This window comes from Somniosus microcephalus, chromosome 17 (genome assembly GCF_052327205.1).
Source record: "Somniosus microcephalus isolate GS21.2 chromosome 17, FLI_Smic_1.0, whole genome shotgun sequence".
Taxonomy (NCBI): Eukaryota; Metazoa; Chordata; class Chondrichthyes; order Squaliformes; family Somniosidae; genus Somniosus; species Somniosus microcephalus.
Window position 1 is genome coordinate 28,680,697 of NC_141003.1, and position 22,524 is coordinate 28,703,220.

The following is a 22,524-nucleotide window of genomic DNA, read 5'->3' on the forward strand; positions in this document are numbered from 1 at the left end:
TGGGATTTCCCCACCGCAAACACACGCCCCTGCTCCCTCCCCACTTCCCCGTAACTATCAGGGCCAATGTGTCACTGAACTTACAGAATTGCCAGGGTTTGGAAATAATATTGGGAAATGGGGTTGGTGCGGTGATGAGTTTTACTTAATTTTTTAAAAATTACAGAGACTCCCAGGTTTTGTACTTTACACAATGTAAGACTGTGATCTGTGATGCGGATTGTTGGGAGCTGCTTTTGTGTGAGTGCAGTGCCAGGCTATGTTTTGCAACTTGGTGAAAGCTGTTTTCAGTTTGCTTATATGCTTGTGGTGGCGGCTCCTTTGTTACCATGCAGTAACCATGGACAGATTCTGTACTGTCCATATTAGATGGATATTCGGAGGAAAAGGTGAGGAATGACACTCATGAACAAGAATATAATAAATTGCAAACCCCAGACTGATGGCAGTCACTTAGATCCACCTGAGGGCACATAATTCAGCTCGCTGTGCCATTTCTGACAAACCACATTTTACTGGACTTTAATCTTATTTTAATGATTGCAACAAGTGATGAATTTTATATCCACTACAAGCAGCTTCGGCAGCACCTCCCAAACCCACGGCCTCTGCCACCTAGAAGGACGAGGGCAGCAGGCGCATGGGAACACCACCACCTCCAAGTTCCCCTCCAAGTCACACACCATCCCGACTTGGAAGTATATTGCCGTTCCTTCATCGTCGCTGGGTCAAAATCCTGGATCTCCCTCCCTAACAGCACTAACCACACGGACTGCAGCGGTCCAAGAAGGCGGCTCACCACCACTTTTTCAAGGGTAACTAGGGATGGGCAATAAATGCTGGCCTTGCCTGTTGAGTCTGTGTGTTCCAGATATACTTATTTTAAATAACTGGACACAGACAACAGGAAAAACTTAAACAGGTCTTTACTACTTGAAGGTCAGGGCTGAACTGCTTTACAAATTACTACACAGAGCTTATATACCGGTGTGGTCACTGCCGGTACTACAATATACAGTAGCAAGAGAAAGTAGTCCATCTTCTTAAGGTAGTTCTCTTAAGGTGGTACAGGTTACATACACCACATTGCCAGTGACGCCCACATCCCAGGAACGAATGAAAAAATAGGATCAGAAGAGCAACTGTTAATAATAAATGGACAGTTAACAGAGGCTTTAAGTTGTTTATTCCCATTGCGTCTGTGAGCTGGCTCCCTGAGTTTACACTACTAAATCTAGTTGTCTTATGTTGGCAGCAGAGTAGACCTACTGCACTTTCAGTGCAACTCCTTCTTTTGGTGTGTCATGAGGCCTATATTCAGGACTGTTTAGAGCTGTCAGCTTTTTCAAGGCTAAATCAGTTTTTCCGAGTTTTGGTTGGCCTGTATGAGCAATGTTAATGTTCCACGGTTACATTTAGATTGAGATTCCAACTTTGAATGCAAAGGACATCTTCAGGCCTTCAAAAGCTGAACCCGAAATGCAAATTTATTTTAGCACTCATTCCTTGCAGCCATACTTTCGAAAGTCAGTTAGGGGTGGAGTAATCAAAACCCTCTTAGTTACCTGTTTGCCCAGGCGAAACATCATAAAGCATGAATTGCTTTAGAGGGCGGATGGCAAATAATGACCATGTACACTCGTTAATACACAAATAATTGATGGAAACTTAAAGCAATATTTGCTCAGTGTGATTCATTTCCTGTGCATTCAAATGATAAAAATTGCTGCTTCATCATAGAAATAAATGGGACCGAGTTTTCAGCTTTCAAGGCTCAATATGTAACCAGTGTTGTCTCAGATCTATTAAGATCTTCTGACCCGTGAGGATAATGAACAACATTTTCTTTAACATCTTACCGTACATTTGTACAGCTCTTTATCATGTCCTCAGGATGCCCCAATGATTTACTTTTGACATGCACTCACTGTTGCTATGCACTCACTGTTGCTATGCACTCACCAGCCCATTATTTTGCACAAGCAAGCAAGGTCCCACAAACAGCAAATGAGATGAAAGACCAGGTAAATGATTCTTAGTGGTGTTGGTTGAGGGAGGAATGTTGGTTGGGAACACTGGGCGAACTCCTTCCTACTATACAACAGTGACTACACTTCAAAAGTACTTAATTGGCTGTAAAACGCTTTGGGACGTCCTGAGATTGTGAAAGGCGCTATAGAAATGCAAGTCTTTCCATCTTTCTTCTATCCAATCATGCATTGGGAATCTTTTATATGTACCTGAATAGGTAGGCAAGGCCTCAATTTAATTTCCTCAGGCAGCACTTCCAACAATGCAGTATTCCCTCAGTTACATACTGAAGTGCCAGCCTAGATTAAATACTTGAACGGGACTTGGACCTATAACCCTTGTAATTTAGCAGGAAGAGTGTTACCGATTAGGCATTGACCATTGTACATGTGCTGGTGCTAGCTTTAGAGCTAGAGCTATCTACTCCAGTCTCAGTTCCCTGTCCTTTCCTTGGAATAAAGCAAGCTGAAGGAACTTTAGGGTAAACTTTTCTCTGATAATTTTAGTAAAAAGGTAAATTAATATACGGCTGAGGAAAATATATCCCTTCATGATTTCACCTGTACATTAGGACTTGTAACTCCAGTGGTATTTCTCTACACGAGTGCTATCTGAAAGACCGTACCTTTGAGAATGGAATACTCCCTCATACTGCACTGGAGTGTCAGCCGAGATATATGCTGAAGTCCTCGCATGGGGCCAAGCCGACACCTGAAGGTTTATTGCTTGGAAATAAACTTTTGCAGATCTCCAATAATGTTTCATAATTATTTTTCAAAACATCATAGAAAATGGCTGTTTTTGCACCTTTTCCATCTAAAGGTAAGTTCACAGGCCCCACACTCCCAGCGGGCACCACACTCGAAGGGAGCATGGGCTGGAGAATCACCAGTGCAGATTCAACTCCTGCTCTGTGCTGTGCTGAGCTGAGCTAGGGCCACAGTTTGAGGTGCTACAATTGGCCTCGATACTCCTGGACCAGGGGAAGAAAAAATCAGCCAACCTTTTTGTTCCTGATCACTATCCAGACTCTTGCTGGAAAGTGGACATGTGTAGATGTTGACTGAGGGCAGGATTTGGCTCGCTGTGAAGTCCCCATGGCTAAATAACCCACCCAACATTCACTGTCTAGGCTCACACATGCACAGGATGTCTGAGAGTTATCGGTGCCCATGGAATTGTATTTCAGCAGTAGGCAATGCCTTAAAGAGACACATGGACATATGGAAATTATGGGCAGAAACAGACCAGCTGGTCCATTAAGCCTGCCCCACACCATGATGGCTGGAGCTTCATAACGAGGCACTTACTATCCCATCCCCCACACACTCCTTCCAATGCCCCCCCCCCCCTCGGAGAGGCAAAAAGAAACCCAAGACCAAAAAGGAAAGGAAATCTGGATAACGCCTCTCCGACCACCTCAGGCGAGCGAAACCAGTCCAGGAGATCACATGCTTCTGTTAACTGTTCAATCACTTATCTTTCATAAGATGCGATCTCCGCTCCAGCAAGAACCTGCCCAGCTCCTGCTTGAAGGCATGCGGAGACTCAGGGTTACTAAGATTTTAATGGTTGCCACCAAAGCTGCTTGTCCAGTTGGAGGTGCAGCATGCTTCACCGATTTGCCAGTATTTATGTTGGAATAAATGAGAGTAGATTTTCACTTTTGGTGGCGGTGGAAAACTGGCAGTAGTTGATCAGCCGCCCGTTATACATCCCGTTGGATTGGAAAGGAAAATCGGGAGAGATGTACAATGGCTGGTCGATCCGCCACTGCCAGTGTTCTGACACTGTCAAAAGTGATACTCTACCCCATTACCGCTGAAATTTGTTGCATGTACCAATTGGAAATACGTGTCCATGAGTTTGATTGAGATTCTGAGACTGGGATTGAAACGCAGGCTTTGCTCAAAGTTCCAGCTCCCTATTAGAAGACATACTGTGCCACCCAGGTGAATGTAGGTCAAGGTTTGTGATTTCTGAACATCTTAAAGTTTGTAATGTCAGCTTGGTTCAGTTGGGTTGGAAACACGCTTACCTCTAGAACAAAATGTTGTGGGGGCAATCTTTATATTGAGTGTTAATTGGACGGAAGGTGCGATCACTCCGCCCACACGAAGGAATCGGTGTCAGGCCTGCGCCGTTTTCATGGACAGGCCTCATTTATAATTAATAGATGAGCTGCTATAGCAAAATGCGCTCCCGAGAGGCAGTGCGCTGATTGGGAGGGCGAGAAATCCGCCGGGGCGGCTGTGGCAGCCTGTAGCACCTTAAAGGGGCGGTGCTTTTGGTGGCGGTTTCGGAGAGCGATACTGTGGAGGGTGACAGATGCTGAGACACATTAGTCAGCAGGCATGGACAAAGGAGGCAGGGCTTGTTAATGCTACAAACATCATTCCTTGGGATCTGGCTGTGCTGTAGGAAAAAAATGTAATGATTTGTCCAGGACTGTCAATGGTGACACTCCCCATCACATCTCTCTTACTCTCGGCATAGCCCTGCATGACATTATTTGAACCCCACTGACATCTTTTCCTTTCCTGCTTTCCATGCTCTCCCCAAGTTAGCATGGTTCATTTCTCTGCAGCTCTTTTCTGCTTACACTCTCGTACTCAACACTTCCCATTGCCCTTATAACTACTTCCCCCTCTTGGCCCTTGTGAATCATGAAGGTAGCGGGGTTGTGTGAAGGAACCCACAAGGCGTGCATGCAGTCATTGATGCCCTGGACTTTGGCGAAGCCAGCAACCTGTGCAAGCCCCAGAGGCCTATCTTGCTGCTTCCAGTTGTCTGTGGGGAAAGTAACGAAAGAGCTTTGTCTATTCCTTCCTTCTACCGTTGCTCCACCTCCTCTTCCTGCCAGAGTGGGCTTACCAGAAGGTTGTGATCTTCTCGCCTGCTCAAAGGAGCAGGTTAATATTAGGGCCTGGCGGAAAAGCAGCGTGAACACAACCATTATTTTAACTGCTCCCCACCCGCCCGGTTTCTGGGAGTTAAAACCGGGGCCTCAATTGCAGTACTGAGGGAGTGCCATCTTATTAGAAGTGCTGTCTATCAGATGAGATATTAAGCCAAGGCTCTGTCTGCTTATTTAAATTGATGCAAAATGTCCCATGATGCTGTTTGATTCAGAGCAGTGTCTGGACCAGTATATTCCTTGACCAACAATGCCAAACAGATGGGCATTACTGTTTGTGGGGTCTTGCTGTGTGCAGATTGGCTGTCATGTTAACCTGAGTAATAATAGCAACTGAATTCAAAAGCAGTTTGCGTGAACTTCTTAAGGTGCGATTAGGTGCTACATAAATGCAAGTCTTTCCTTCTAATGTTCTGTAGCAAGCTGCATGATACTGTAGCTGTGAGAAATTAATAGCAGTCTGGTTAAAAACTGTTTATTGTTTCCTTCTCTTACAGCATATTGTAATTAATGCCCCAAGCACTTGCATTCCTGCGACCTATTTAATGAATTATTTGTAGGTTCCGAAAGGGGCACTTTAAATGGAAAGTATGTTCCCTGATATGTGTCCTGGAGCATTAGGTTTTAAACAAAAATGGCTGTAACTCCACCAATATTAGTACAGCCTGAGGCAGCCAACACTTTTGTGCAAAATTAATTTTGCTGACAGACATTTGATTTGTCTGATCCCACTCCACCTGACCTCACTACAATTATTTCTTTGGATGAATTTTTCCTCACCACAGACCCATGCGATCATAAGTATAAATAAGGAAGGCCATTCAGTCCATCCTTCAAGGAAAAACTCACTGCCCTTCATCACCATGTTCAACTGTCTCTGAAATGACTCCAAGTTGTTTATGTCTCCACTACGCCCACCCAGAAGTCCATTCCAGGTATTGATCGTGAAGAACTTCCTGACTTCTGTTCATCAATTTGAAGCAATACTCTCTTGTCAAGCTCTAGCTTTCCTGTTTCTATACAATGCATCGTCTTGTTTAGGTCCTCTCAGTCACATTTATTAAGGTGTAAGGGCCCAAGTTTCTCCAGTCTTTCCTCATAACCCTGTCCTTTGATACTAAGCCTGGTGGTGCCTCTCTGCCTCCAAGGATTGAACACAATCCTTGTATCTTGGTGAACTGCACACATTACTTAAAGTGCAGTCTGATCAGAGCTCTATACTGTTTTAGCAACACGATTCAGCATTCCTTTTGCCTTGTTAACTGCTACGCCACAGTAACTGGACACACTGCAGACTGAAGGCTGCTAACGCCGCTAGATTTAACATTTTCTCAGCAGCATGCACTGGAATTTCACACAATGTCAGTTCTAGGATTTACATTCACAGGGTTTAAAAGATTTTAGATGGGATTCAATTAACCTTTTCCCCTCACTAATACACAGACTTAATCTGAGAGGAAAAACTTGTTTACAAACAGCTGGAGGTCATAATTAGAGCTTTGTAATCACACCGCCTGACTGCAATAATTGTAGGAAAGAACATGAGCTTTATTAGGAATTCAAAGTATCCAGAGATGTATTGTAATTCGTGAATTTGTGCCGTCGACTAAATTTTGGGATGCTTCACAGTACTTTTTCAATATCGTGCTCAGGGTGGGGTGGGATCCTTGGCCAAGTGTGGGAGCCAGTTATGTGATGGAAGCAATTGTGCCCACTAGCAACAGCTGAGTGGGATCCTCACAGAGATGCTATTGAGATTGGTATACGTGCAATCATTTTACTTTTAAACCCGTCACCACTGAGCTTTTGCTGCGCTAATGCCTTTGTCAAGCGGCCTTCCTGTTTTCCCCAAACCATGGTAGTAACTCTTTAGCACTGACATGAAAAGAAAGGGACGTTTGATCCTCTACAAGCATTGCTATTTTACTGCTCCCAGCAGCCCTAAACGATAGGTTGTGTTGCTCCTTGCTACACACAGTAGGCAAATTCCACCTTTGGTATTTTTGGATCAGAGATAACTATTGGGTGAATTTAGCTGCCCATGTATGGATTGCAGGATGCCTGTGCTGACAGGTTGCTTGACATTAACCTTATTTCTACCTAATTAGTGTTGAACAGAGGCCCCCCCAGGGCTATCCCTTTTCAACGCTCTTTTTCAGTGCTTGCTGTAGAGAGTACGCTGACATTGAGACGTATGTATCACCTCACAGTATAATTAAGGCCTCTCTTTGTGACAGTGCCCCAACAAAATACTCCTTGAAGATAATGCCACAGTTTTGGACAGTCAGCATTGTTAAAAAAAATCACAGTCACATCATTGGAGAACACATGTTAAAAAGGACCCCACTGGCTTTGGGCAGCTGTCCTTGCCGCCTGCTCAGGAGATCAAGTTAAGGAACAAACCTTTCATAAGAACATAAGAAATAGGAGCAGGAGTAGGCCATTCGGCCCTTCGAGTCTGCTCCGCCATCCAATGAGATCATGGCTAATTTTCTCCCTCAACTCCATTCACCGGCCCTATCGCCATATCCCTTGATACCCTTACTAGTCATAAATCTATCGACTTCTGTTTTGAATATACCCAATGACTGAGCCTCCACAGCCCTCTGGGGTAGAGAATTCCAAAGATTCACCACCCTCTGTGAAGAAATTTCTTCTCATCCCAGTCCTGAATGGCCTACCTTTTATCTTGAGGCTGTAGCCCCTGGTTCTAGACTCCACAGCTAAGGGAAACATTTGTACGATAGCAAAATACTGCAGATGCTGGAAATCCAAAATAACAACAGAAAATGCTGGAAAAACTCAGCAGGCCAGGCAACATCCATGGAGAGAAAATAGAGTCAACGTTCCGGGTGAAAACCCTTTGTCAAGACTGAAGAAGCACAGGAAATTAAATAGATTAAAAGGCCAGTGGGGGCTGGGAGAGAACAAAAGAGAAGTGAAGAGACATTAAGAGGTATTCAAAACGAGACGAGATGGTGATAGGAGTAGTGGAGACAAAAGCCAGCTCTAGATTAGGTGTGAAATGCACTGGCAGAATGAGAGACAGCTGCCATGTGGGAGAGGGAAAAAAAGGGGGGAGGGCCAAAACAAAGGTGTGGATAAAAAATATAAGTAAAAATGTAATAGGGGCCGAGGTTATGATCGGAAATTGTTGAACTCGATATTGAGTCCGGAAGGCTGTAAAGTGCCTAATCGGAAGATGAGGTGCTGTTCCTCGAGTTTACGCTGAGCTTCCGTGGAACAATGCAAGAGCCCGAGTACAGTGAGGGCTGAGTGGAAATGGGGCGGTGAATTAAAATGACAGGCGACCGGAAGCTCGGGGTCATCCTTACGGACTGAACGGAGGTGTTCCGCAAAGCGATCACCCAATCTGCGTTTGGTCTCCCCAGTGTAGAGGAGACCACATCGTGAGCAGCGAATACAGTATAATAGATTGCAAGAAGTACAAGTAAATCACTGTTTCACCTGGAAGGGGTGTTTAGGACCCTGGACAGTGGGAAGGGGGGAGGTATAAGGGCAGGTGTTGCATCTCCTGCGCTTGCATGGGAAGGTGCCAGGCGAAGGGGAAGGGGTGCTGGGGGTGATAGAGGAGTGGACTAGGGTGTCTCAGAGGGAGCGGTCCCTATGGAATGCTGAAAGGGGAGGGGAGGGGAAGATGTGTTTGGTGGTGGGATCACTTTGGAGGTGGCGGAAATGGCGGAGGATGATCCGTTGAATGTGGAGGCTGGTGGGGTGAAAGGTGAGGACAAGGGGAACCCTATTGTGGTTCTGGGAGGGAGGGGCAGGGGTGAGGGCAGAAGTGCAGGAGATAGAACGGACACGGTCGAGGGCTGTGCCAACCACGGTAGAGGGGAATCCTCGGTTGAGGAAAAAGGAAGACATGTCGGAAGCACTGGTGTGGAAAGTGGCATCATCAGAGCAGATGCGATGGAGACGGAGAAACTGGGAGAATGGAATAGAGTCCTTACAGGAGGCGGGGTGGGAGGAAGTGTAGTCCAGGTAGCTATGGGAGTCAGTGGGCTTGTAGTGAATGTTGGTCAATAACCTATCCCCAGAGATGGAGACGGAGAAGTCGAGGAAGGGAAGGGAAGAGTCAGAGATAGACCATGAGAAGGTGAGGGAAGGGTGGAAATTGGAGGCAAAGTGAATGAAATTGTCTAGTTCAGGGCGAGAGCAGGAAACGGCACCGATACAGTCATCAATGTATCGGAAAAAGAGGTGAGGGAGGGGACCCGAGTAGGACTGGAACAAAGAGTGTTCCACATATCCCACGAAAAGGCAGGCATAGCTAGGACTCATGCGGGTACCCATAGCAACTCAAATCAAACCATACCCAAATCAAAGGTGTTGCTATGAGTACCCGCATGGGTCCTAGCTATGCCTGCCTTTTCGTGGGATATGTGGAACACTCTTTGTTCCAGTCCTGCTCGGGTCCACTCCCTCACCTCTTTTTCCGATACATTGATGACTGTATCGGTGCCGTTTCCTGCTCTCGCCCTGAACTAGACAATATCATTCACTTTGCCTCCAATTTCTACCCTTCCCTCAGCTTCACGTGGTCCATCTCTGACTCTTCCCTTCCCTTCCTCGACTGCTCCATCTCCATCTCTGGGGATAGGTTGTTGACCAACATTCACTACAAGCCCACTGACTCCCACAGCTACCTGAACTACACTTCCTCCCACCCTGCCTCCTGTAAGGACTCTATTCCATTCTCCCAGTTTCTCCATCTCCGCCGCATCTGCTCCGACGATGCCACCTTCCACACCAGTGCTTCCGACATGTCTTCCTTTTTCCTCAACCGAGGATTCCCCTCTACCGTGGTTGACACGGCCCTCGACCATGTCCGTTTATCTCCCGCACTTCTGCCCTCACCCCTGCCCCTCCCTCCCGGAACCACAATAGGGTTCCCCTTGTCCTCACCTTTCACCCCACCAGCCTCCACATTCAATGGATCATCCGCCGCCATTTCCGCCACCTCCAAAGTGATCCCACCACCAAACGCATCTTCCCCTCCCCTCCCCTTTCAGTATTCCGTAGGGACCGCTCCCTCCGAGACACCCTAGTCCACTCCTCTGTAAGGTTCTCAAAATTTCTGCACAACCCCAGAACAGAAGGAAAGGTCATTTTTTAAGTGATTTTGGAACATCACAGAAGAAATCTGTAAAAAGGACAACAGTGTGGTTGGGCCAAACAGAAGGATTTCAAAGAGTTTAATTTAAGGAAGAGATTTTTGGACTGGTTTCAGAGTTATTGGGCAAAAATGATTCAAATCAAAATCCCAGGAAGATTTGGCTGGTTTAAAAAGACATGTTCAGACTTATAGGAAAAGGCTGCGACAGGAATGTGGGATTGACCTCTGCAGAGGAACAGTTTGTGTATTCAAAAGTAGCCAGACTGTCTGGGAGGAACAATAAACGAAACTCAGCCCCTATCTGGGAATTTGTATTCAATCAATAAATCAGTGAAAACTCCAGCCTCACCTAAAACCCAAAGCCCATTAAAACCCATGCATAAAAGAACCTGCACAGAATTTGAAGGCCTTACAGGAAATCTAAGATTAAAAGGCTGTTTGAGACATTCAAAACCATTTTACACCTTCTTCAACTACTCAGGAAGCTATCCCAAAACTAAATCAAGTGGCCCTTAACGAGCCAGCCAAAAATCTAACAAGATTAGCAGGTTTCATTTTCATATAAACTAAAGACCTGTCTCCACAAGAAAGCAGTTCATTCAATGGGTTCGATCAGTACAGTTTGGACAGACACAGAAAAAGGCACAGCTCATTCGAAAGACATCAACCTCGGGACAACAGAAGGAGAACAGAAGGAATCGCAGCAACCAAGGGCCCCACGAAACAAATAACCAACAATATTACCAACAACTAGGTAATATTGGGCCACCGCGACCAACAAGAAACCAACCTGGAAGAAACCGAAGATCTGCAAGTTTTTCCCACTCTACAAACTATTCCTGCGTTTGGTGAGCATTTCCTGGTCCTCTGGAATTCAACCTAGTTAGTATAGTGGGATTGGGAGGGGTAAGGTATTTTTGTCTATTGTCATTCTCTCTCGCATATTCCGAAGTGTTCTCCCTTTTAGAGTAATAAGATTTATTGTGTTGTGTATATTTTCTTGTCTCAAATAAAATCCAAGTTCTTTTCACCAACTCAGTTGTCTGTTGCAATTTCAACACAACCCCCAAATAAGTCCAGGTCTAGAACCAAGGGAGTGGGAGCAATTCGAACCGCTCAAAGGAGTCAGAGGTGAAGCTGACACACACACACACACACACCACCCCCTACAGAACGGTGACCGCGGCAGGACTCCGGCAACAGGGGTGCGATACAGTAGACAATGGTTTGGATGAGCAAACCATGATGCAGGAAAGGATTTCTGATTATGTGTTCAGTAAGGTGAATATCACGAAGAAGTGGATCACCACACTGTTAAGGGCTGGGCATCCGGTAGATGCCGCAGCTAAGTGGACAGAAGGGAGGGAGCACAAGAAATCCCTAGAGAAGGCAGTCTGGTTGATGTGCTTTAAAAAGCAGGTCCAGCTTCTGGACAGGCTCGTTGCAGCACAGGCAGCCGAGTTGAAGGAGTCAGCCCTGGAGATCCAGGATAAGGCTCTAGCAGGGGAAAAGTTAATGGTAGCATTGCAGGCCCTGAATCAGGAAAGGGTACATTTAATGGGAGAACATAAGGCCAAGTTGGAATACCTACAGTGCCAGGTCACCGAAGCCAAGGGTAATGAGTTGAGGTTGCGGGAAAAGAACGCCCGCCTGGCAAGGCAAGTTAGAGAGCAGGAGGAGAAAGTAAACGAGGTAAAGGCAGCTTACAAGCTAGCGAGTGAAAAGGGGTTTGAAGATGCAGATCATGGCCACTGCAAGGAACAGATAGAAAATCTGAGCCTGGCCCTGAGGAAGGCAAAAGGCATGGTGTGCCTCATAAGCCTGAAGGCAGGCCAGGCGGATTTTATAGGGAACGAGTGGAGAATGGTTCAAACATCATTGGTAGTGCCCAGGGACGACTCGGTTGAGGAACAGGAGGTCTCACGACCGCCACCCGTAGCGCCAGGTTTTAGCGAGGTCTGGCAGCAAGGGGGGGTGGAGTCAGGGGTGGGAGCGGAGGTGGAACAGCCCCTGCCAGAGAGGCCGGAGCCGGGACTGATGTGCCCAGCCCGGCATCGGAGGTTCGGCCCACCCGTCAATGGCGACAACGAGGGACCCCTCTAAAACTAGTTCGTATTACCCTACAGCACCCAACAGCTTAGGGCTATGGTGAGCCATATCCCAAAGCTCTCCGAAAAGGGAGACCCCTCGATCCACTTCAGGGAAGTAGAGCAGGCAGCCAGCGTCAACGACTGCGATGGTGCTGAGCAGGCCAAAATGCTGCTATTCTCCCTGGAGAGTAGGCTCCTCCAATCCCTCTCTGACGAGTGTAAGAAGGGGCAGAGCGGGTACGAGGAGCTCAGGGATGAAGTTCTGGAGGCCATGGGGATGAATGAGGGAAGTCCTTTCTCCCATGTGGAGAAGACCGTCCAGCTCACAGGGGAAACCCCGCAGGCTTTCGCGGACAGGTTATGGCCGGTTTATAGGAGCGCCTGTCCTGGGGCACCTAATCGGGCATTCCTGAACCAGGGTCAGCTGGCCCATTGGCTCCGTTGCCTGGTGGCAAACAGCTTGCCACAGGTCCGGGCCAAGGCGGAAGTCTGGTTCGACCCCAAGAATCCCCAGACCACCAAACTTACGGTGATCAGACAGTTAACCCTAGCCTATAAGAATGGTAGGGGATCCGATGCACACCCACCTAAGGGAAAGGTGCATGAGGTAAGGGTAGGAAGGAGTGGCATCAGGAAGGGAACAACCCTTCTAGTGCTAAGATGAATTGTTATGGGTGTGGGAAGGACGGCCACTGGAGGAAGGAGTGCAAAAACCCTTGGAAAGACAACAAGGGAAAGAATTCCACAGCCCCGGCCTAAAAGGCAGAGGCAGGAATCCCTCCCACCACGGTCGAGTCATTTTTGGCCACCATGATGTCCTTATTGACTGGCCACGGGAGAGTAGCAGCCGCTACCAGTGCTCTGACCCCATCAGCCCCATCCAACCCACAGCCATGACTAGAGCCAGTGCAGCCTGTTTACCTGTGTTCCCTTCGGTACGACGAATGGAAGAAACCCCTCATGGAGATGGAGGTAGAAAGGGTGAAGGGGACCTATCTATTGGATACGGGGGCATCATGCACCGTGGTCCATTCAGATAACCCCACCACCTCGCCTCTATCTAACGGGGTCCCATACAGTCTGTCGGGGTTCACAGGCAAGGAACAGGCTGGCTCGTTTTCCATCCCGCACGCCATTTGGTTAGGACCACTCCACTCCAAGTGGACCTGTGTCCTGATGAGATGGGAAGTAGAGGGTGGAAGAGAGGTCCTGGGAGCCGACTTTATTGTAGGCCACGGGATCCTGGTAGATTTAAGGAATCATTGCCTATGGGGGGCAAGTACAGGAAAGGACGGCGAGTTAGTAGTTATCCCAGGTAAAGAAGGGAAGGGGACCCTGTGCACCATGAAGCCCAAAGAGGGTTATAACCTCAAGCTCATGGTCAGTAACAGCCCAAAAGAGTTCCAGGCATTTGTGCGCACCCACCTAGCCACATTTGCCACGCACAAACACAACTGCGGGAGGGTCAACGGGTTCGAGGTCAGCGTAGACGGGGACCCCATGTCTCTTCACTTCTCTTTTGTTCTCTCCCAGCCCCCACTGGCCTTTTAATCTATTTCATTTCCTGTGCTTCTTCAGTCTTGACAAAGGGTTTTCACCCGAAACGTTGCCTCTATTTTCTCTCCATGGATGTTGCCTGGCCTGCTGAGTTTTTCCAGCATTTTCTGTTGTTATTAAGGGAAGCATTCTCCCAGCATCCATCCTATCAAGTCCTGTAATAATTTTGTATGCTTCAATGAGATCCCCTCTCATTCTTCTGAATTCAAGAGAATACAGGCCTAGTTTACTCAATCTCTTCTCATACGACAGTCCCGCCATCCCAGGAATCAATCTCGTGAACCTTTGTTGCGCTCCCTCTATGGCAAGTATATCCTTCTTTAGGTAAGGAGACCAAAATTGTACACAGTACTCCAGGTGTGGCCTCACCAAGGCCCTATATAATTGGAGTAAGACTTCTTTACTCCTGTACTCAAATCCCCTTGTAATGAAGGCCAGCATACCATTTGCCTTCCTAATGGCTTGCTGCACCTGAACATTCACTTTCAGTGACTCATGTACAAGGACACCCAGGTCCCTTTGAGCATCTGCATTCCCCAATCTTTCACCATTTAGGAAATACTCTGCCTTTCTGTTTTTTCTACCAAAGTGGATAACTTCACATTTATCCACATTATATTCCATCTGCCATGTTCTCGCCCACTCACTGAGCCTGTCGAGATCCCCTTGAAGCCTCTTCACATCCTCTTCACAACTGACACTGCCACCTAGTTTTGTATCATTGGCAAATTTGGAAATGTTACATTTCAGCTCCTGGCAGCTCCAGGGTGGGTAAGTAACTTGGGCCATTTTAACTGGTCACCAGCCTGGTTTCTGCCGGATGGGTAGGGTTAAAATTGTGCGCCCCCCCCCCACTTCCCCACTGCCCATACTGTAAGAAGCCAGAAAGATGTAACAAAAACTTGAACATAAAATATATGGAACATTACTACAAATCCCATATAAAGAAGGAACTTAACTTGGAACTAGATCCTTGTCACTTCTCTTAAAACATCCCAGCCATTAAATTACTTCTCGAAGTGCAGTCACGGTTTCTATAGCAGAACAACAAAATTGAGGATCTGCACATAAGCAAAACCACTTTTGCCACAGCCATCTCCATCCGGCTACATCTGTTTTTCCTTTCCCAGTACAGCTGCTTTCTGCTTCTCAAAGTTTGTAAGCAAGGCAGTTACCAGCGGCACTCCACTTCCTCTGATCTGGATCAATACATGTTCCCCGAATGGAGCCAGAAAACAGAATGTACCTCATAAGTATATAATAATAAAAATGAGTTCTCAACTACCAAATTTTTAATAACGTTATAGGTAAAATTGGCGGAAAGGTGTATCTGTCCAAATGTCGAAGGTGTGTCTGTCCAAATGTTAGCTTTCCACTCATGAAGGGCTTCCCAAAGCCATTTTTAAAATGACGAGATGTCCTCTTAATTGTCTGGGCCATCCTCAGGACCCAGCGTGTGACCCCTGCAAGCTCCAATAGTTGAAACTGGGTCTTTATGATTCCATTGTGAATTCACAGCTCCCGGTCCTCCTGCAAGTCCATGGGATCCCCTCAGAAATTCAACTCCTATGTTACAATTTTGGAAGTCTTGTTGTTAAAACAGAAATTCCATTGAAATAAGAATGCATGATTATTTTCAGGAAAATAGGAACAGGAGTAGGCCATTCAGCCCCTTGAGCCTGTTCAGCCATACAATTAGATCATGGCTAATTTTTATCTTAACTCTATTTACCCACCATAGTTCCATGGGGGAGAAATTCGGTATCGCCCTGTTTGGGGCGCAATTATCGGCCGGGCGCAAAGTTTAGCGCCTGGTGCTAATTATCACCTCCGATTGCAAACTTGGCTTCTATCGCCCCTGGAGGTGATTAGAGCGCTAAATCAGGCGCTACACACCTCTCTTAAGGCACTAACGCCGAGGAGCAAGGTGCTACCTCAGAGCGCTGGCGAAGCTCATGTGATGTCAGTCAGCAATGGAACACAGACACACTGGCGCCGGCCAGTTCTTAAAGGGGAGGGTCGATCTTGCTCTCCATCCACACCCTGGTCACTGCAGCCTTGAATCTCGGCCTGGAGAGACCTGTACATCAATTCTGCTGGAAAGAACAATGGAGAGGCTCAGTGAAAGATCTCAGAGTGCAGCCCCCATAGTCTCTTCTAAATCGATGCAAGGAAGATCAAATCAAAATGAACCTGCAAAGTGCTGCTCAGTACCCAAAACTCCTTCACACAGCATTGAATCTCTCCAGAAGTCTCTCTCTCTCTCTCTCTCAGAATGCGTGGTGCAAAAATGTTGCCGACAAAAAAAGGCAGGAAGTGGCCGCCTTTAAATAGCGCTCCCCCAGTCCCTTCCCGACTGCAAAACGCTCCCCTCAACCTATCGTTGCTAGCGACAGATGGTAAGGTAGAGGGCACCACTCAATATCCGGTTCGGGGCGCTACCGGGGTGTTGCACGCTCGATTGATGTCATGATCTGCGGGCACAGGAGATCGTGGCGGTAGTGTTTAGCACCGCTGCAAAATGTCTGGTCAATTTTGCGAGTGGTGCAAACATCGCCGCGCCCGGGCGCTAGTTGCTTTGTGCCCCATTAGTGCCCTCTTAGGGTGCTATCGGGAGGCACAAAGCAAACAAATCCCCCCCCCCCATATCTCTTATTACCCTTTCCTTGCAAAGATCTTAATTTTGAAATTTTCATCTGTCCTAGTCTCAACAGCTTTTTTGGGGGGAGAGTTCCAGATTTTACACAGTAATCACAGAGCATTAAATATAGATCACTTTTTCATTAATAAAGTACGATAGGCCACATTTGTGATGTTGTAAGCTACACAGTGTTTGTAATTTCAATCCTGCAAAGTCTTATACATTAAATCGAAAAACTGCCATAGCTAGGCACCATTACTAGGCTTTGCCATCCCTACTCTTCTGAATGACACTGAAAACCAGCTATTGCCCATACGTCTGCTTATTAGATACATTGAAACATTAACACCACAGTCATATCCTAAGGAAAATGTAAACGAATTCCTACGATCATAAAAATGTAATCTCCCTCCTACATCCTAGAAACTGCTGTTTCTCCAGAGCCAATAACCATTATTGTCCTTTGACTCTCCCACCCATACACCAATATATTGAAAATCTGTTTATTATTGCATATTGGATTGAAATTTGCTGTGAAACGTATTTGTTAGAGGTTATGTTTCTTATTGTTCTTTTTCCTAGGTTAAATCTTATTTCTTAACCACTCTGGCTGTACTTGAGACCCTGAATTACTAATTAACTCTAACCCAACTCCCATTTAAATTCCTAAACAAGGCCTGTCCCTCCTTCCTCCATACATTCTTAAGCCCTCAGATCAAGGAATCTTCTGGATCAGCAGCAATTACCACCAGCTATTGTCTTGAGCAGTCTGCATTGAATATAAATGCCCTATCCTCGTGCAGTTTTTGATGGATTCCCCTTTCAACTGTTTCTTTGTATATTCATTGTAAAATCCCAGTCAATTTGTTTCTTCTGTGAGTTTGAAGCAGTGCACTACATTCGACTGTAACTCCCTTTGCTTTTTTGCAAATTTTTAGCCAAAGTTTAATCTTATATTTATTCTGATTCAGTAGTGTGTTAAGGGCTGATCTCCTCAGATCTGTAAACCATCAACTCAAACTTCCTTATGGATCTTTGAACCCCGGGTGCAGACTATATGTTTGAAATGTTTGTCTTTTCCTTATAAAAATTCCAAGATGTGTCAAGTTGAAGCAGTGATTCCACCAATCCTCCACAATCCGCACCTTTTCTGTTGAGCAGTTCACACATATCAATAATAAAGGAGGATATAAACGGGGGAATTTTTTAAGTTTGTACTCCTCAAGGGGAGCCTTGCCTACTGGGAGTGAGTATTGGAAAACTCACAATCCACAATTTTCCATCTATTAATTTTGATGGACAGAAAATTATGGGCAGCACATGACTGAATTTCCGTTATATGCTTCTGCCTGGCTCGGCTCTCTGCTGGGACTGTGAACTTGGAAAGTTAACCCCAAGAACTTCACAATACAGGGCACACCCACATGTGTATGCCACCCTGTGTCCACGATTAGTGTTTGCTTGGATTGCTCTAGAATGTTCCTGAAATATTTTCTGTGCTTATGAGGCCACGGGGACCTTGTGTGCATGCCTAGCGACCCGTGCAGGTCCCTGCCACATTGGTTCATTATCCAGCGCCCAATAACAGGTAAGTAAAGCGAATCGTGGGCCTAATCTTGTCTGTTGCCTTTATCCTTTTGGACTGCCAAGCTCAGAAATACCCTGAACCACTGCTCGACTGAAATCATTGAATTAATAACTTTAAACAAAAGAGAAGAATCTTGAAGCTCCTCACCATGTGATTCTGTGAATCATCAGAATCATACATGTGTTTTTTCTAAATGGGTTTACAATTTTGCTACTCATAGTCTACTGAGGAAACCTTCCCCATTTATTAACACTCATCAAATGAATAGTATTGCTGACAGTTACCTTTGTGTAACTTTTGGTAATTGTGCAACACAATGGACTATAACATTGTCCTTTTAGCCCCAAACTGTTGGTAAAGGCCCAGTCCTCGCTTCATCCTGTAAGGGTGTTACATGAAACTAGCATTAAACTGAGAAGAGAGAGGCTGAAAAGATGGTTTAGATTTAACTATTTTACACAGAAGGTGGTGAGTGTATAGAATGAACTGCTCGGTGAGGCAGTGGGGACTGATTGGATCCACAAATTCAAGAGTAAGTTGAATAAATAAACCTGGAGAAACATTCAATAGAGGGGCATGAGATGTACCATGGGCCAGGATATTTCCTAGGCCCAGGAACTGGTCAGATGGGCTGTAGAATTTAAGTCACTTGGACTGCTAGGAACTTTCTGGCCTGTGAGCCATAATGAGCACTGAACCTAGATTCAGAGTCACAGTTGTGATCTGCTTTCCCTCCTTAATTCTTATTCATCTTAACATAGCAATCATAATGCCTGTAACATTACTGTTCAGAAAAAATAATTTCATTTCTTTGGCCTTGCTGTGATCAGAACCAGTTTCTCAAAGAGAACATTGCAAAGAGAACAGAGTAACCCAGTTTAAAAATTGAAAATGTCCCAGGAACGGTGAGGAGCTTCAAGATTCTTCTCTTTTGTTTAAAGTTATTAATTCAATGATTTCAGTCGAGCAGTGGTCCAGGGTGTTTCTGAGCATTGCAGTGAAAAAGGATAAGGGCAACAGACAACATTAGGCCCACAATTCGCTTTACTTACCTGTTATTGGCTGCTGGATAATGAATCAGTGTGGCAGGGACCTGCACGGGTCGCTAGGCATGCACACAAGGTCCCCGTGGCCTCATAAGCACAGAAAATATTTCAGGAACATTCTGGAGCAAGCCAAGCAGAAAGGACAGTCGGCCTGGGAACTTTAAATTACGCATTGATTCCTGTCAGCAAACACTAACAAGTGGACACAGGTTGGCATATACATGTGGGTGTGCCACTGGAGTGTACATGACCAGAAAAAGACAGTGGCAGTCTGCCTTACCCCCAGCAGTTTGAGAGCCAGCATACCCAAAATGTTTGCTTCTTTTCTGACCTCACCTCTGGATGAACTTTTTAATGACACATTACAAACCACAAGACTCTCCGTCAGACGGTTTTGACCTACTTTCCATCTTGGAAACAAAGTCTTGTGAGGAATAAAATTCAACATTTGTACACACATAACATCATCTGCAACTTAGTAACTTTGTAGGTTTGTGTTAAGTCTGTGTGTTCTAGTTATTGTTAATAAGAATCACTGCACACAGACCATAAGAATAATTTCAACAGGTCTTTACTAGTCGAAGGTCAGGCTGAACTGCCCAATAAATCATTACACAGCACTTATATACCGGTGTGGTCACCACCGGTATTACAGTATACAGCAGCCAAGATAAGTAGTGCATCTCTTAAAATAGTTCTCTTAAAGGTGGAACGGTTACATACACCACAATCCTCCCTTTTTAGCTTAACAGTATATATTCCCCATTAACATAACATAATAACATATATACACAACTTCATGTAAAAACAGTTCACAGATTCAGTCTCTGAGGAGGCCTCCTGATCCGAGACGGATAACGCCTTTCAGGGGTCTCTGGTTCTCGTTGCTGGGGTGACTCATCTAGTTGATCCCCTATGGATAGGACATCATCATCAGGTATATTCACTTCTGAGGTAGATGCTTCAGGTTCACTAACTTCCTCCACGGTTGTCTCTGTCGTAACCATGGGCTCGACCCTTGTTCTCGATTCTACCAGTTGGTCAGCATGACGCCGTATTACATTTTCACCAACATCTACCGTGTACATCAGGGGTCCTTGTCTGGCCCAAATTGTTCCAGATTGCCATTTCTCGTTTTTATAGTCCCTGGCTAACACCGGTTGTCCTATTTCAAAACTCCGAGTGGGCTTGTTATTGATATGCTGGAACTGTTTGTTTTCGACTTCCCTCCGCACATTTGGTTTTAACAAGTCCAACCTGGACCGCAACCTCCTGTCATAGAACATCATGGCAGGGCTTTGGTTTGTTGTTGCATGGGTGGCGTTTCGATATGCCAGTAGGAAATTGTCCACCTTGTGTTGCAGTGGAATCTGATCTTCGCTCATGGCCTTTATTGCCTTTTTGAACGTCTGTACAAACCTCTCGGCCAGCCCATTCGTAGCTGGATGATATGGGGCAGAGGTATAATGTTTCACCCCATTCTTCTTCCGGAATTTCTGGAATTCCTCTGACACGAACTGTGGTCCGTTGTCTGAACATATTTGCTCTGGCAATTCATTTCTTGCAAATATCGTTCTTAGCACCGCGATCGTCTTCTCCGAGGTAGTGGTAGTCATTTTAATCACTTCTGGCCATTTAGAATGTGCGTCCACCGCAATTAAAAACATGGAGTCCATGAATGGACCAGCAAAGTCAATATGTACACGTTGCCATGGGGTTGAAGGCCATTCCCATGGATGCAGCGGTGCAATTGGAGGTGCATTTTGGACGTTTTGGCACCCTGAGCAGCTTTTCGTCAGATCCTCTATCTGTTGGTCGATACCCGGCCACCACACATAAGCCCTAGCAAGGCTTTTCATCTTGACTCCCCCCAGATGACCTTCATGTAGTTCTTTTAGAACTCGCTCTCTTAACTTAGGAGGGATAATCACCCTTGTTCCATACATCAATGTTCCCTGACAGATGGACAGCTGTTCTCGTCTTGCTGAGAATGCCGGTAACAGTGGATCACCATGGGCTGGCCATCCCTTTACTGTCAATTCGTAGACCCGGGACAGTGTCGGGTCATTCCTAGTCTCCCTTTCAATATTTGCATTGGCGACAGGTAAACATTCGATGATGGTCGAGTGAAATAACTCCATCGGGTCAACCGTCGGTGCCTCCTCCTCAGTAGGTAGTGGCAGGCGCGACAGCCCATCAGCATTACCATGCTGCTTTGTACCTTTGAATTCTACCTGATATTGATGTGCTCCTAGGAAAAGGGACCATCTCTGGAGCCTCTGTGCTGTCATCACCGAAACACTCTTCTTAGGGTTAAAAATGGATACCAACGGCTGGTGGTCTGTCAGCAGTGTAAACTTCTGGCCCTGCAGGTAATGATTAAACTTCTTTACTCCCCACACAAGGCTGAGAGCCTCCCTATCTATCTGAGCATAGTTGCGCTCAGCGGAGGTCAATGATCTGGATGCAAATGCGACTGGCCTTTCCAAGCCATTTGGCAACTTGTGTGAGAGTACTGCTCCAATACCATAAGGAGAAGCATCACAAGCTAAATGAATAGGTAGCGTTGGGTTGAAGTGAACCAACACTTCCTCTGAGGTGATCAATGCCTTGCTTTTGCGAAAGGCCTTCTTACAGTCCTCGCTCCACTTCCATGGTACTTCTTTCTGCAAAAGAGCGTTCAGCGGGTGCAGCACCGTGGATAGATTTGGCAGAAACTTATGGTAATAGTTAATCAACCCTAGGAACGACCTCAACTGGGATACATTTTCCGGAGCGGGAGCCTTCACAACAGCTTCGATCTTGTCAGGTGACTTGTGCAGCCCCTCCTGGTCAATGACATGACCACAGTACGAGATCCGTTTCTGAAAGAACTCACATTTCTGGCGATTAACTCGAAGTCCATATTCCTTCAATCTGGTGAGCACCAGTTTCAAATTTGCAAGGTGTTCCTCATCGTCATCTCCTGTAATCAGGATATCGTCCAAGTAACATTGAGTGCTTGGAATTCCCTGTAATACCTGCTCCATGGCCCTCTGCCAAATTGCTGGAGCCGAAGCCACTCCAAAAACCAGTCTATTATATCGATACAAGCCTCTGTGCGTGTTGGTTGTGAGATACTGGCGCGACTCTTCCTCAACTTCCATCTGTAAGTACGCTTGCGCCAGGTCTATCTTGGTGAAGTGTTTCCCGCCAGACAATGAAGCAAAGATATCCTCAATCCGCGGAAGCGGATATTGCACCGTGTGAAGCACCGGATTAACCGTGATCTTGAAGTCTCCACAGATGCGGACCTTCCCCGGTTCCCCTGGCTTGTTACTCGATGAACGCTTCATGACGGGAACAATGGGCGTGGCCCACTCACTCCAGTCCACCTTAGACAGTACTCCTGAACGTTCTAGCCCTTCCAGCTCAGCTTCCACTGCAGGTCGTATCGCATAAGGTACCGGTCTGTCTTTGAAAAATTTTGGGTTTGCATGTTCTGCAATCTTGATTTTTGCCGTAATTCCTCTCAGTG